This window comes from Trachinotus anak, unplaced genomic scaffold (genome assembly GCF_046630095.1).
Source record: "Trachinotus anak isolate AG129_WGS33_773 ecotype Australia unplaced genomic scaffold, CSIRO_AGI_Tana_v1 ptg000001l, whole genome shotgun sequence".
NCBI classification, from domain to species: Eukaryota; Metazoa; Chordata; class Actinopteri; order Carangiformes; family Carangidae; genus Trachinotus; species Trachinotus anak.
In genome coordinates this window covers 7,156,488-7,171,185 of record NW_027273852.1, presented here as the reverse complement: position 1 = coordinate 7,171,185, position 14,698 = coordinate 7,156,488, and the positions used below count along the sequence as shown (strand labels likewise).

At 41.4% G+C, this 14,698-nt stretch overlaps 2 long non-coding RNA genes across 2 annotated transcripts; one reads left to right on the top strand and one right to left on the bottom strand.

Moving 5' to 3' along the window:
* Nucleotides 1-3,427: 3,427 nt before the first annotated feature.
* Nucleotides 3,428-13,586, bottom strand: LOC139611863 (uncharacterized). Its single transcript, XR_011686372.1, has 5 exons — nucleotides 13,328-13,586; nucleotides 6,492-6,616; nucleotides 6,082-6,187; nucleotides 5,051-5,859; nucleotides 3,428-5,005 (listed from the first exon to the last, which is right to left on the bottom strand). It is a non-coding gene; the product is annotated as an uncharacterized lncRNA (long non-coding RNA).
* Nucleotides 5,062-7,305, top strand: LOC139611816 (uncharacterized). The gene is made up of 3 exons (XR_011686364.1): nucleotides 5,062-5,200; nucleotides 6,130-6,222; nucleotides 7,177-7,305. It is a non-coding gene; the product is annotated as an uncharacterized lncRNA (long non-coding RNA).
* Nucleotides 13,587-14,698: the final 1,112 nt, after the last annotated feature.

Sequence of the window (14,698 nt, the reverse complement as noted above, 5' to 3'; positions counted from 1 at the left end):
CCCTCGTGTTTCCTCTTATTGATCCACACCAACAACAGAGGCAGAGTACTGCCATGTCCTCTGGGTCTCTGTCCCAGACAGTCTTCTCCACACTTTGTCTAGCAGCTGATTTTATAAGAGACCATGCAAGTGCCTTTCTCACCTTGACTTTAAGCCCAAATTGATTTCTCCACGCTCTTCTTTTCCCCCTGCATTGTGTCTATCGATTCTTTGTAGTCTTCTAGTGCGAAGAGAAAACCAAGGCTGGGATGAAATGCTAATCAGTTTATATAAATGTACATCACCTATTCTGCTTGGTGATGAAGAGGAGGAGGAGTGTGCAGCTGACTGCTGGAGAGAAGAGAAGAGAAGAGAAAAAATGGGAAAGAGTGCAGCGACAGGCACAGGAAAGGAAGCTCAATTAAGAGGATGATGATGCAAGCACATGTAAAGTCTTCAGATGGACTGTGTGTGTGTGTGTGTGTGTGTGATAGAGAGAGTGTGGTCAGGCACGCATGGTTTCTTGTACTTCAACATTTTGAAATAATTTCCATTTTTTTCAAAAGCTACAGACAGATTTCATAACGAGATAGATCGCTGTTAATCCCTCACAGCAAAGTCATTCAAGTGGCAGGCACCTTGAGCAGTGTAGAGCTCACAATACACACATATACACACGAAGATAGACACACCAAATCAAAAAGTGCCCTTGTTCAAGGACTGCTTCACAAGCAGGGCTGGCACAGCGCAAGTCACACAAGCTGCAGAGAGATTGTTGTCAGTTCTACTGTTTTTCTTTTGATGTGCATACACATACACGTTGCCTCTCAAAGGAGGTTTCCTTTTAATTTCATACAAATGTTTTTTTTTTCTCTCCAGAGGCCAGTTATTAGACGAACAATACTCAAACACTCAGAGGAGACTTTAAGAGACAAAATGAAAACATATCCCGGCGATGCCTCACCTGAGTAAGGGGAGGAGCATTAACAGGAACGGGGACACGTGTCATTCAAAATGCAAAATACATGTCCTTCCCTTTAACCATGGGTCTTTAGAGACCAAATTATCTAATTGATCCGTTGGATTCAATTAGACACTGAAGCACCTTCCATTCTTCAAGCTGTTTGATTTTCACAGTTTTATTGAATCAAAATGATTCATAATCCTTATTTTTCCAACAGTTTTGGGGTTTCCAGAGCCCAGAGGTATGTAAGAGTATGTTACAGTGTTTTATGCAGGTAGCAAGTGATTTTTCTATTTCGCTTCGTTTGGCCTGCTGCGAATACCACAAGCAATTGACAGTGATTTGTAGTCACTGTGCTGAGTAATTGTGCTGTGGGAAACGCCATTTATTAGATGGTAACATTAGCCTATGTGTAAAGCAGCACAACCAAGCTGTGTTTAAATCCACAGAGATTTGTTTTAAACTCTTGTGCAGATCCCAGTTGTGGGGGAAAGTGCGCACTTGATGGAACAATTAAGCCATGAGAAACTTGGAGTCTTCACTTTGAATATAACATCATTCAGCTTCAGTGAAGAACTGGAACGAGCTGACGAATACATAATATGTGATACTAGACAGAGTGGAATAAGATGTTTTGTTTTTTTTTTTTTTACTTAAAGCTACTTCTGGGAACATTTATGGAGAAAATCTGGAGTTTAAAAAGTTAATACAATCTATAATTTCACAGTCCACATTATAGAAATCCATATCAGCTTCCTACAGGGAACCAGCACCATATTGCAGGTGTACAGCTTCCTCATATAGCCCATCTCTAATCTCAGACATTCAGACCCAAACTTCAACAGCAGCACTCTATTTCAAAAGGGACATTTAAATGTCCAATTTACAGCATAATGTGCCTGTGATTGGTCTGATTCAGGCGATGTGCAGGTAACAGGGGAACCCACCAGTAGGCTGCTAACAAACAATCAGACACATGGCTTTCCCTCAGCCGTCCTCGATGGTTTCTGATAAGCTCTATAAACGCGAGAGTGTCACCTGGAGTGCGGCTCCACACTCCCTGCCTGTAAAATATTCATTACTTTTTTCCATCACTGTCTGCCCTCGTCTTTGAAATGGATTTAGAGCACATTTTCCTTTTAGACACAGAGCGTGACTTTCTCCCCGCACTCTCCAGACAACAGCTTCAAGCTTTAGTGTCGATAGGCCGGGCTGTGTTTGAAAGTATTCCCCTTTTGTTGCTTAAAGCTATTTGGTGATTCATCCTTTCACTACTTCTGTTGAAAAGCCTTTGAGTGCTTCTTTTTTGCAGTGCCAGAATGACTCACAGTGGTATATCTAAATGTGATTAGTTGGCCTTGTTGCTTTGGATTAGTCTGTATTAGCTGGTGATTCGGTAGTTGGAGAAATACCTTCTGAATGCTTAAAGGCCCCCTTCGATGAAAATCAAGTTTTTTAACCTTGTTAAAATGCCCATGGTGTTTTTTATATGATACAAGAAAAAAAAAATTAAGTTAAATGGATTAAAAATAAACCTGAAACCTTGTCAGTACAAAGAACAAGAGTTTACATTAGCAGGACCACTAAAGCTACATAAGCCACTGCCAGTTACAAGCTAACAGACAACAGAAACAAATAAAAGATGCTAAATACGCTAACCGTTGAGCACAACAGAGACCTCATCTGGGTCTGGATCTGACTGAGGCTCAAACACATGTGTCATCTTTCCAGTGTTTCCTCTAACACGAACCTTGATCTGAATTGCTCTTTCACCGGTCAGCCTTGCATAAGCAGCGGTGGTGGGCGCGGCACAACACCTGATCCAGAGTTTCTCACTGAGGAACTAAGTGTACATGTGCTTTTCAGAGTTTTTCTCTCTTTTTTCAATTTATGTCGGAAACCATGATAAAGAAGATATTCATCGCAGCAGAGGATTTTTACGTAGTTTAAAACATGTGGAGGAAACTTCAAAAATCTGACCTTCCACTTCTCAGTCATGGAAGGTTTCTGATGAAAAAGACTGTTCACTCACAGTGATCCTGGATTAAATTAGGTGGGCTAACATTTTCACAGAGTTGCTCAGTTGAAACAAATCTGTTGTCTAATTACTCATCTGCCATTTTTCAGGGTTTTGATAGATGCCATTAGCAGAACTACTGTGTGGTTTTTGTGCACAGAGTCAAAGTCTGAATCCATCTTAATCACATCAAAGAGCCAGAGGATGTCAGGGATGCTCAGTCTGGCTTTCAACTTCAAAAGCCAGTGAAGTCATTATGGCCACCCTCTCCAGTGTCGGCTTTTTTGTTTGTTAAATCTCCTTTCCCATAAATTATTAAATGTGATTTCTTTTTTCTCTTTTGATTGTTAGACACAGGACAAACGGATTATTAACTACTCTTCTCTTGTTAGGAGTGGGCAGATGAATCTACTTTCTAAGGTTTGTGTGAAAGCAAGATTAATGTTGTTGTTCTCTGTTATCTGAATCTTTTTTTGGAAGACATGATTCATTTTGAAAGTGCAGAGTTGGGGAAATTGAGTTTGATATCAGTGGGATGTGTTCTTGTGTTGTGTTGCCACTTCAGGTCGTGAGTATTTTATTGGAATATTAAAGATAATGAAAAGGGAGTAATCTTCATTGTCTACATCCACGTTTTTGAGAAAAAAAAAAAAAACACAAATCACCTGTCGAGAGGCCGTGTCCCCAATTCAAAGGTCTGTACAGATAAAACCTCTTGAGGAATTAATCAAAAGCTGGCGGCCAAAGGGTCCACTGGGGGTTTACAATCACTTGAACTCTGATGACACAGACTGCAGTTTTAAATCCTGCCAATTCAAGTACCCAAACCCTCACGATGGACAATAATGAAATTACAGAGAAATTACAGATGTGACATTGGGAGGCTTCAACACCATAAAACTGTTTTTCGTCTGTGCCCGAACCATTTGAGGGCTGATTAGTATCACAGTCTACATTCACATGATTGATGTCGCTCCAGTCCTCTCCCATAACACTTTGGACAGATGTGGCTGTCATCTGCGAGAGCATTTGATAATGCTGCCACTCAAAAACTGCATTGTTCTCCTCTGTTTAATACTTTCTAAAGGCTCGCCCAAAATAGAGGGACAGAACTAGGCCAGCACTGGACCCAGATTGCTTCTAGCAGATATGACTGAAAAAATATGGGACGTAAGCTCTCTCAGTCTAAATGCCTGCTGCCTGTCAGACATGAAAAAACATTGGCTTGGGGGGAATTATTGCATTATGAGATCTTAGTCATTATGGCGCCCCAGGACAAGCTTTGTTGATCCACTAATGGGTGTGAAGTCTTGGAGGAAAATGTTGTCCTCAAAAACACATCATGCTTTTTCAAGTTTTTAGAAACTTGTGCAGGCTCTTTGTACTTTCCTTATACAAAGTTTCTCAAATGTCACTGTGTTTAGCGTTCCACCTAACTGCACACAATAATTGGTTGGTACACAGGTGAGTTGTTATTTCAATCATGGCTGTATGAGGCTATTCTTGTGCTTTTTTTTCTCTCTGGATGGCTAAAGTTACACCCACACCTACCTTTAAATTGCATCTAAATAGAGGACATTACACCTACACAACACAGTGAGAGTGTGGAAGAGAAATAAAGGTCACTTATGTTCTAATCTTGAATTCTGCCCTCAGTAACACAACATGTTAACAAGCACATTATGATCTGTTGGTGAATTACAATACAATATCTGAGCATTTCAACTCATAATACACATAGATGTTCACAGGCAAGAGCTGCAGCTCAACCATAGATGCTAACAATTAAAACAGGCGACCCAAACCTCCAAACGACATCTGATGGTGACCAAAACCAGGTGCACAACACCACCAGCTCAGCTGTGAGAAATCACACTAATTTGTGTCTGAAAAGAGGCCTGGCCATGCGTGTGTGTCTGCGTGTGTGCACCAGAGAGGTAAGAGTAGGAGGAGCTTCCAGCAGACATGCCTTATTAAACACTGTGTAAATGGACCTGCTGGCTGGACCAGATGAGGACCAGCAGATGGTGAGATGGTTTTCCACACTGCAGGGTTATGCCCCCCCCCCCCACCACCACCACCACCACCACCAAAAAAACCTTCTCAACCAACAACACAGCATGGTCCCTTGCCCTGGCCCCCATTCTCATCGCCTCCACTAACACTATTAGCATGTAAATGACAGCTGAGCCCCTTTGCCTGTGGGTGCCGATATGCCGCAGCAGACCTCCAGCTTCTCGGTGCGTTGATAGAATTTTCTTCATTGTTGTGGGATTATGTGGGGGTGGGTGCTGGTTGTGGAGAGGACAGGTTGGCTTGAGTCATGGTGTGAATATCAAAGGTCCTTATGTTGTAGAGATTCACACCACTTCCAACGGATGCAGAAGAGCTGCTGCCTCAAGGACAGCGTTTGTGGATACTGTGACACTCGTGATCAGGAAATATAACATAGACGCCAAAGAGCTTCCTTTTGCTTTATTGTTTCTTTTTTTTCCCCCCACTTGTCACCTGGGAGCTTATACAATTATGTGCTGCACGTAAATAAACAAAACAGTGAACCGAGCTTGGAGGGGCACATTAATCAACATGCATGACCGTGTTGCAGCTGATTCCATTTGCTTTCTGATACAAACAGCAAAGAGACCTCTGGTTTTAACAAATTGCTCCCACTTTTGTTTCACATAAACAACCTTATACACACAGGAGCAGGTTTATGCTGTAAACACATTTCACACCAGTCTCCAGTTCTTCATCTTCACCTGCAAACAACAGCGTCATATTGTTCTGCATGCAGCTATTGTTGATTTCACCACCTTCAATGCTGCTAGTTTGTCTTTATTTCTCGCTCCAATTCCTGGGTCTGTTTCTCTGCGCTCACTCCTCATTTTTATGCAGCAGACTGGGGATTGTGAGCACAATCACAATAAATTCAATTAATTGCTATTAGGGGGGATTTTTTAGCCAAAGGCATAGGGTTACTGAGGCATAAGCAAATGCATAAACAGTCACACAGAAAAAAACTATCCTGCACTCCCCATCCAAAACAAACACGCACTAGCTAAAACGATGCATCAATTATTTTTTATATACAAGCCAAAATTTGATGTTTCTTTCTTCTCACCATCTCACATCTTGATGCAGCTTCCTTTGATCAACCTCATCTTTTCAGTCTCATCCTGCAGGAGTCGAGATGATGCGCCCCGGCTGCCTGCCTTCACTCAGATTTCCTGCATGTGTAAAACTCACAGTGTTTAGTCATCAGGTTCGTGCAACTCAAATGATAAACACATTTCAATTTTCCCAGTTTTCTTTGAGCAAAGTGTTAAATTTCTTTGTATTTTCTGATAAGAACCCTGACTTATTACGTTTGTATTCACATCAAGTAAATGCCAGTCTGGTTTTTATGTGCTGGCATCGAGGTCATATAGTTTTTTGCAGTCATTATACACTATATGCAGTATTATGACACTATACAGTATGAAACTGCAGGTACAGATATGAAGTTACCTGGGTAAACTAAAGTGTACTCACCTGAGAGAACATTCACTGTACTTCCTTTTGTTATGATGTCTGCAACTTTCAAAGTAGTTTCTTCAACACTACACACACACACACACACACACACACGTATGAAACACCTCTTCCTGCAAAGAACCCTGGAGAGAGACAGAAGGTCAGTGGGTTTAGATAGGTGGTAGATACAGTACCATAATTTTTGCTCTGTAAGTGTCTCTGTCCTTCACTGCTCTGAGCCTTCTGTGGTTGCACTAAATTATTTAAGACACAGCAGTTATCTCTGAGGAAACCCGGCAGACTCTCCTCTGTGTCCCATGAGCCCAAGAAGAAGCAGAAGGGGAGCTGGGGCACCGCTGCCGGAAATAACATGGCAGAGAAATTTGGCTATAGTGGCTTTAGTACATGGCTGTTATCTGGTTCAGAGAGCGCTGGTGAGAATGAAGCTGGGGAGAGCTGAAGAGTACAGTCAAGTTTTCCAAGTAGATGTGTCAATGCCAAGCAGGAACAAAGGCCTCTTCTCTGGGATGGTGCAGGATCACAGTGAAGAGGATGGCTGTGTCTAAAGAGCGTTTTAGAGTGGTGGACGCAGCCGGGTCCAAACAAAAGAGGCTCAGTCCTTGTCTCAACCTCTGTTGCCTTTTTCCTTGCACAGGCCTCTCCTCTGCGGAAAGTGACAGTTCATCTTTTTTTTCCTCCACAGGCATGACCAATCAACCCTGAGAAGAGTAATGGATAATCACTGAGTCCTCTCACTCCTGCTTCCAGCAGCTCACCATTTCAGGCTTTTGTTTTCCAACTCTCACCCTGCAAATCCACATGTGCAGAACTTTATAGTCTGTTGTTTTTTTTCAAATGCAATTACCTGAGGGAATACCGAGACACATACGGTACTGCACTTTAAATTGCTCAACACTCACCCACACAAACACGCACAAACAGGCAAATGGCAAAGTTATGCTTCTGCAGGATGATCAATAGATTCAGAATAATGTTTAAATTACATTTCAACCTTGTGTCTGTTGATGCTGAAACTCACAACCTGCAGGTTTAAATTCAAGGGCATAAAGGTCTAGACAGGAAGCTCTTATCTCTACTTTCCTTTAGCCTCCAGTCAAAACCCTCCCAGGTGCAAAACCCTGGTTTAATACAGTGCAATTAGACTTAAATGGAAAAAGATGGGACACAGTTTTACTCACCATCAGACCTCCATGTGCACACAAAGTTTTAGTAGTGTGTCCTTTAAACTGACATAGTGTCAAGTCAGGAGATTTCTGGTGACCATCTGAGGCCTGCTGTCATTCTCCTCGCTCCAGATAACATCACCAATCGTCTCCCTCTCGGTCTGGATCCGTCCTGTCACACCTTACGTCTGTGCGTGAGTGCGTGTTGCAAAGGTTGCTGCACAGCGGTAATGTTAAGCAGCAGATATTGACTCTGCAATGCCTCTTGCTAAAAAAATTATACACTTAATGAAGACTGAACTGTTTCAGTCTATGTTTCTCAGAGGTAGGCAGAGTGGTTCCTCACCCCTCTCTGCTTCTTTACATTGCCCATGAGGCAGTTGCACTGGGAAGGAAACCCGTCAGAAAAGAAAAGACACCTTCCTCCTGTTTCTCTGTCTCCATAATTTGTCTCCTTTCATTTAAACCACAGTAAGTTATTCTGAACATGTTGGTGTATTATGTAATTTCTTGAATAAGGTCTGGAGATTTTCTCCAAGTGATATATTTTTATCCTCACAACTAGGGAAAGCAGTGAGGCTATTTATTCCCCTGAGATGTCAGGCTCATTGTGTTATATGGATGACATCATGCATTGGCTGTGCCCATTGTGGAGAACAGACACATGGGACCATTGTTAGTGGCTGTCTCAATTTGTCTCTGAAATCATTAAAGGCAGGCTGGAGCTGCAAATGTGCAACTAAATAAAATCAGCCCAGACTAGGAAGCCAAACAGAAGTGGTAAGAGTATGAAGCCTGGAATTCTTCACACCTCGTCAAAACAGGTGCTGAATACATTTTGTTTCTAGTGTGAAAAAAAAGAAAAAGCAGCTTTAACTGTTGACAATCAATTTCCAAGGCTATTGGAGGAAGAAGGTGACAAAAAATGTCTGAAACTTGAAACCAGACAAATTAAATCCTTTAACCCGATGTTCTTCGCTTTTAATCAAGAGACGAGGCAGGAGACAGAGAGGAACATTTCAGCCTCACAGCTGGACTTCTGTTGTTGCTGTCAGTGGTTCCGCCTGCGTGGTGAAATTTGATCCAAGCTTTTCCCCCGGTTTATTCCCACAATCCATTACCCAATTTAATTTCCCATTTTTGTTAGTTGGATGTCTATTTGATTTTTTTTTTTTCCATAATGCTTCATGGCAGATGTTATAATACACCTCCTAGAACCTCTCTGGCTTTCATTTACTTTCTCACCCATGGATTGTAAAAAAATAGGTGTGTTTTTATGCTGTGCTGCTGATATTTTTGGGCAACGTCAGGCGTATTACTTTTTCAAAAAAACTGATTATGCTGCAGCTGTTCTTCCTCTAACTTAGATCCATACAAATGAAAGAAAAGCAGTAAGAGAGTCAGTAAATGAGGAGCAATTCTCAAAGTAATGAGTCTCTGGGCTACTGTACATTACAATTAAGCCTCTGTAATCTTGATACTGTACATGTCTGGGTATGTCTTTATATACTGTATATGTTAGGTTTATCAGCTGCTGTATATCATGAAACAATAAACATTTACCTTTGATCCTATAATTATTTATTTTGTGACAAGATTAAAGGGTAATTCTTTATATATGTTTTTTTTTTTACATTGTTTTGGACATTGTTTCAGTTGTAATAATACCCTACTCACCATGTTAATGGCTGAGCTGTGGAAATGCTGCCACATCACTACAACAAAATTTAATGGGGCAAGACACATGAGCAGTCATGATCAGACAACCTCTAAACAAACCAACACTTTAGCCAGATTATCAGATTATCAGATTATCTAAACCACTGTATTTGGAAGTAAAACCGAAAGTGACCAGACCCGTAATGTCGGTAATAATCCCTCATTGCACAGGGAAACTATGTCATTGCACAGCTATGGTAAGTACAGTAGGTCAAAGATGACCTGGCAGGTCAATTGATAGGAAATGTGATGGATGTTTACAGACGGTTTGGCTTTGTTTTCTCTTTCAACAACTCTCTCCTCCTAGAAATTCTGTTCATATACAACTAATACCTTCACTGAGAAACGCATCCCAGATTGATCTTGTTTTTCTTTTGTCAATATAATGAAGAAAAGTTAATTAACATATCTGCCAAATTACAAAAAGTTCACTGACAACATATTGAATTTCTTTTTTCCTACAATGTCTGGTTGAAGCAAAACAGTATCTATAGCAACAAAATGATGTGTATTTTTATGGTTAAATTTAGTCACTCAAATTCCTGATTAATGTCAGGAGGAGATTGTGGTCTTTGTTAAATATTTAAAACAGGAACAGATGTGTTTACTTTAACATTTAACTGAAACCACAATCTTTCTATATCTCTAGTGTCAGACTTACAAAAATGTAGCATCTCAATAGAAAACACATTAGCCCCTCTAAAACTTGATAAAACGTAGTAGTAGATAAGTATTAGTATTAGTAGATAAATGTCATTTCCACAAGATGTGGTTGCTTCCAACCACATTTCTCTAACCAGAGGGCAGGGTTTGTTTAAGATGTGTATGATTATATGGTCGTATATCTCACCTTTTCTGACTTCATTTTAGTGATGTTGACATATTGCCAAATCAAGCTAATAGCTGACCATTATTTTGCCAAATATTTGATTATTACCAATAGAAACAATTGCCAAAACTACCAAAACAAGACAGTTTTAATAAACCAAAGTTATCCTTCAATGCATTTGTATCAAGATTTCTATTGTTGTGTATAAACACTGATACTGTAAACTCTTAGGACAAATTTCAGTGTCATATCCAAAATGTATGAATAATTCTTAAAAGGTATGACACCCAATGATGACCTTCAAACATGTTAATCCAGTCCCCATCTATTCAATATTTGCGATCACAAATTCTTAAAAGTTGCAAACCTACTGTAACACCCAGGTTCATGTAAGGCCAGTACCTCTTCTTGTTCTTAGCAAGAAAGTCATTCAGTTTATGCTGTGGCCTGTTAGTAGCTGGAACAGCCACAAGGTCATTATGGTCTATTGGATCCTACAGATGTAGCAACAAATCATTTTATCAGTGCTGCTTGAACAGTGTGTAAATAATGTCAGCATGTATAGCTTGTAAAGAAGGCGGACGGCTTGCTGATTCTGGACCCCAAATACTAAAGTTTTGGTACTGGTAACATTTTTTTAAATGTTTGATCCACCCATATTTCTGGTTTAAAGATGCAGAGCACTGCCGCAGCTACAGTTTGCATGCTGTAACCTTCATAATTCCTCTCGGGGAGTTGTAAATTGGCATGTCATTACAGCTTAGGTGTCAGGACAGTACTTCCTCAATCTTGCTATAGGGGATTCAGGTGTATAAAGCTCCATACAAAGGGAAACTGAGCTGTCCTTGGGCAGAGGAATGACACATTTTTATTGCTGAAGCTCTGCTTCCTTTAAAGTTGCAGGTGACTAATCTTCACATGTCAAACAGACAGCTTGTCTTTTTTTTTTCCAAAAGTGACTCTTTGAAGGTCTCAGCTCATTCCTATGACCTTTTTTTTCCTGCAGAGCTCAGATGTTGCTGATTTATCCTGTCCCCTGTAGAGAAAATAACTGTAGTATGACACTTGTACTTGCAAAGCAGGGCTCTGCATTAAGAAGCAGAGTCTCTGAGTCATGGCTTAGTAAAAGTCTTGGAAGGATATCATTAGCTGCCGCTATAAATGCTGTGCCAATGAAAATGAAGACTGACATTATAAGAAAAGACAGGGGAAGTAGTCGCACCAGTTATGTACTGTGATAGGAGTGGTGTAAATACTAATTAGAGTATGCATGACCAAACTAATGAAAGCTTTATCAGTGACTCATGTGCTTTTGGTACATAGGTCATGCACTCAGATTTACCCTACTAACCTCCTCGCCCTCACACCTTTCTTTCATTAAATTACCAAGCAGTACAAACACAAGGCTGGCACTCAGGGGTGAAAGAGGAAGGAGTGCAGAGAAGAACTGAAGAATGCAGATGAATTGGCAACAGAACTGAAGGCACAGAGGAACAGCAGGTCCCACACGCCCCAGCCCCCTCAGCTGGCTTTGTTCCTGCATCTTCTTTGCAACAATTCAAAAGCAGCTTGCACAAATTAGACCCATGGGGAGAGAGAACAGACCAACGTGCAGCAAACTACTGTCACTCACAGCGCCTTCTGCTGAAGAGAGAGAGGAAGGGGACACTGCATACGCAAGGTGCTCAAGTAGACGAATTGGCCACGAGGGACCAGATGTTCCTCTACTGTGCAGCCTCTTCTCGCTAATAAATGCTCTTGGCATTGCACTGGAACATAAACCTACATTCTCCTGTCTTTGCTTGCATCTGGGTTTGGGAGGTAATATGTAGTTGTATTCCTTTCTGTTATTTGCAGCCACTGAATACAATAAATAAAGTTGTTCTCAGTGTCACACTTGGCACACACCTGGTGCAGATGGTGACGAAGAGAGGTGACAAAAAAAAAAAAAAAACAGACAAGAAAAAAGAGAGACAGACAGACAGCAAGAGAAACACATCTCTCCACGGGAGGAACTTGGCAGCCTCCTCAACTTTGTAGATCGCAGGTGTTGTGTTCACGATCGTGATCGAGTTAGGAATGCCACACATCAGTGCAGGCTGGCAGGCTGTGTTGGCAGGTGTTGTCTACAGGGAGATGCACTGGCAAGCATGAGGTGTCATGTGTGGAGTGGATTGGAGAAACAGAACAAACCCTTATCCTGTCAAAGCCCGGCTTGTAATATTCATCGTGGTTAGATCTACAGCACTGAACTGAAAACCTACAGAAAAAGCTGCACAGAGCATCAGAGGACTGTGAGTGAGTGTGTGTGTGTGTGTGTGTGTGTGTGTGTGTACGTACTTTGGTATGTAGCAGTGCAGTGTGGCACTTCAGTCTGTCACTCCTTAAACTGGATTTTCCACACTTATTAGTTACACATTGTATTTATCCAATAGAGGGAATTAAACAGACTTAATACTTGAACAGTAATGCCCAACATTATGAAGAGACCTGAAAGTACATGAATCATCAGCATAAAAAACAACCCTTTAAAAGAGACGTAAGGGTTTTTCAGCCATTCAGTAGACAACATTTTACTGAACAATTAGTTGCAAATTAAAACCATCTCAGGAGACAGAAAACTCTGAAGGCAATACCAAAATAGAAAAATACACAGTTCTCGTTTAAACAACAACGAACTTGATTTGAGAAGATGGTAGCGGGAACATGTTTTTCTTGTTTCTTTTCACTGCCATTGTCACGGATGGTGTACAGTTTGTAATGGCAGCCAATTACAGAGGCTTTTCATCCAGGAGGCAGCATCAAACGGTTCGACTGTCAGCTTTCGTTGCTAGAGGCAGACAGGCAGGCCAGCCTGGGGAGAGACTGAAGCACACAGCAGCACTTTCTTCTTCTCTCAATGCCCATCTCTACGTGATAAACGGCCATCAGAGCAGCCGGCAAAAACACTGCCACAATAATGACCTCTTTCAGGTGAAAGAGGTGAAGGCACTGAGCTAAATGAGACACAGAGGCTATTTTTCAGCTCCATCATCATAAGAAAAAGTCCATAAAACACACGCAGCACTGGATCCAATAGGCCTAAGTGTTTGTTGATTCAAGAGGTCCTTACTTAACCTTACCTTGTTTGTCAGTCTGTTGTATCATCCTGTTGCCACCTGAGGGACTTTCCTGAGCACTGTAGCCGACCTCCCCCTGGGATTCGACAGATATAACAGATGCAGCATCAGAGCATTGAAAAGGCCCTCAGCACACACACACACACACACACGTACACAATGCATGCATACACACAAAGACAGAGTGCAGACGTAAAGGCAGTGAGGGACAAACGGTTCCTGCCTGGGAGGGGGTATATTTAGAGTCTTGCGTAATGTGCTTTTAACACAACACAGAGTGGATGAATTTTTAATGCCAGGCAAGAGAGAGGGTAGGAGAGGGGAAAAAATGAACAAAGTTAAGTATTTAATCTGTGCCGTTGCTTAGGGGAGAGACAGAGATCAGAAAACAGCATCAGGCAGGGCACACAGGATAGCCGCCGATGTGCCAGCCATGGATGAATGGGTCTGCAAGAGAGGGGATGGAAAGACGGCGAGAGAGAGAGAGAGAGAGAGAGAGAGAGAGTGATGGAGGCAGAGAGAGGAATAGTGAGATATGAAAGGCAAGAGAGTGAGGAGGAGAGAGTTTGCATGAATGAGCGAGCAGGAATAACTACGAGCCATGTCAACACTGTGCTGGGGAACCCGGGGGAAACAAAGAAGTGCACACTTTCTCTGGCAAAAGCCCTTACACTCTGAGGTGAATGCTCACAATGCAAAGGCATGTGCAGGCATGTCTACCACACCGTTTGGTTGGCTAGGAGGACTGTGACTCAGCACAGTCAAATACGCCAGAAATAACAAATAAAACTGCACTTCCTCAGCTCCTTTTTCCTTTAATGTCATATTCATAAAGCTGTTTTGATTGTAGGGAAACCTTCAGAGAATAAGGAGAAATATGCATGAGATACTTGTGTATTAGAAACAGCTACAGATAGTGGTGCTGATCACCTTTTCCACCTTTTCCATCATTACAAAAGGGCATCAGCACAAGATACTGGAGGTGACATTTTTGTGACTGTCATGCTAAAGGGCAGCGATAAGGTGGTGTGCAGTGCAGTTCACATACTGGGTTCGAAATAATTAAATGTTTATTGGTGTCTCCCAATAGTTTTATTCAAATAATGCACAATATTCAAAAGGCATAAATCCAGGGCACACAACTATTTGATTAACCACTAAGCCTTTACAGAAAATAACACAAATGTTCAATTGTATTTATGTGTTTGACAAATACAGAATCTTTGTGTTTTTGTTTGTTTTGATGTCGGCCATAGAGCTAATTTTTTCAAAAAGGGTTTCTTTCATTAGGATACTGTCAACAAATCCCATGAGAACACCACAACCACCTATTTATTTCAATGCTCTCTGATTTCACTCTATTTCTGGCTCACA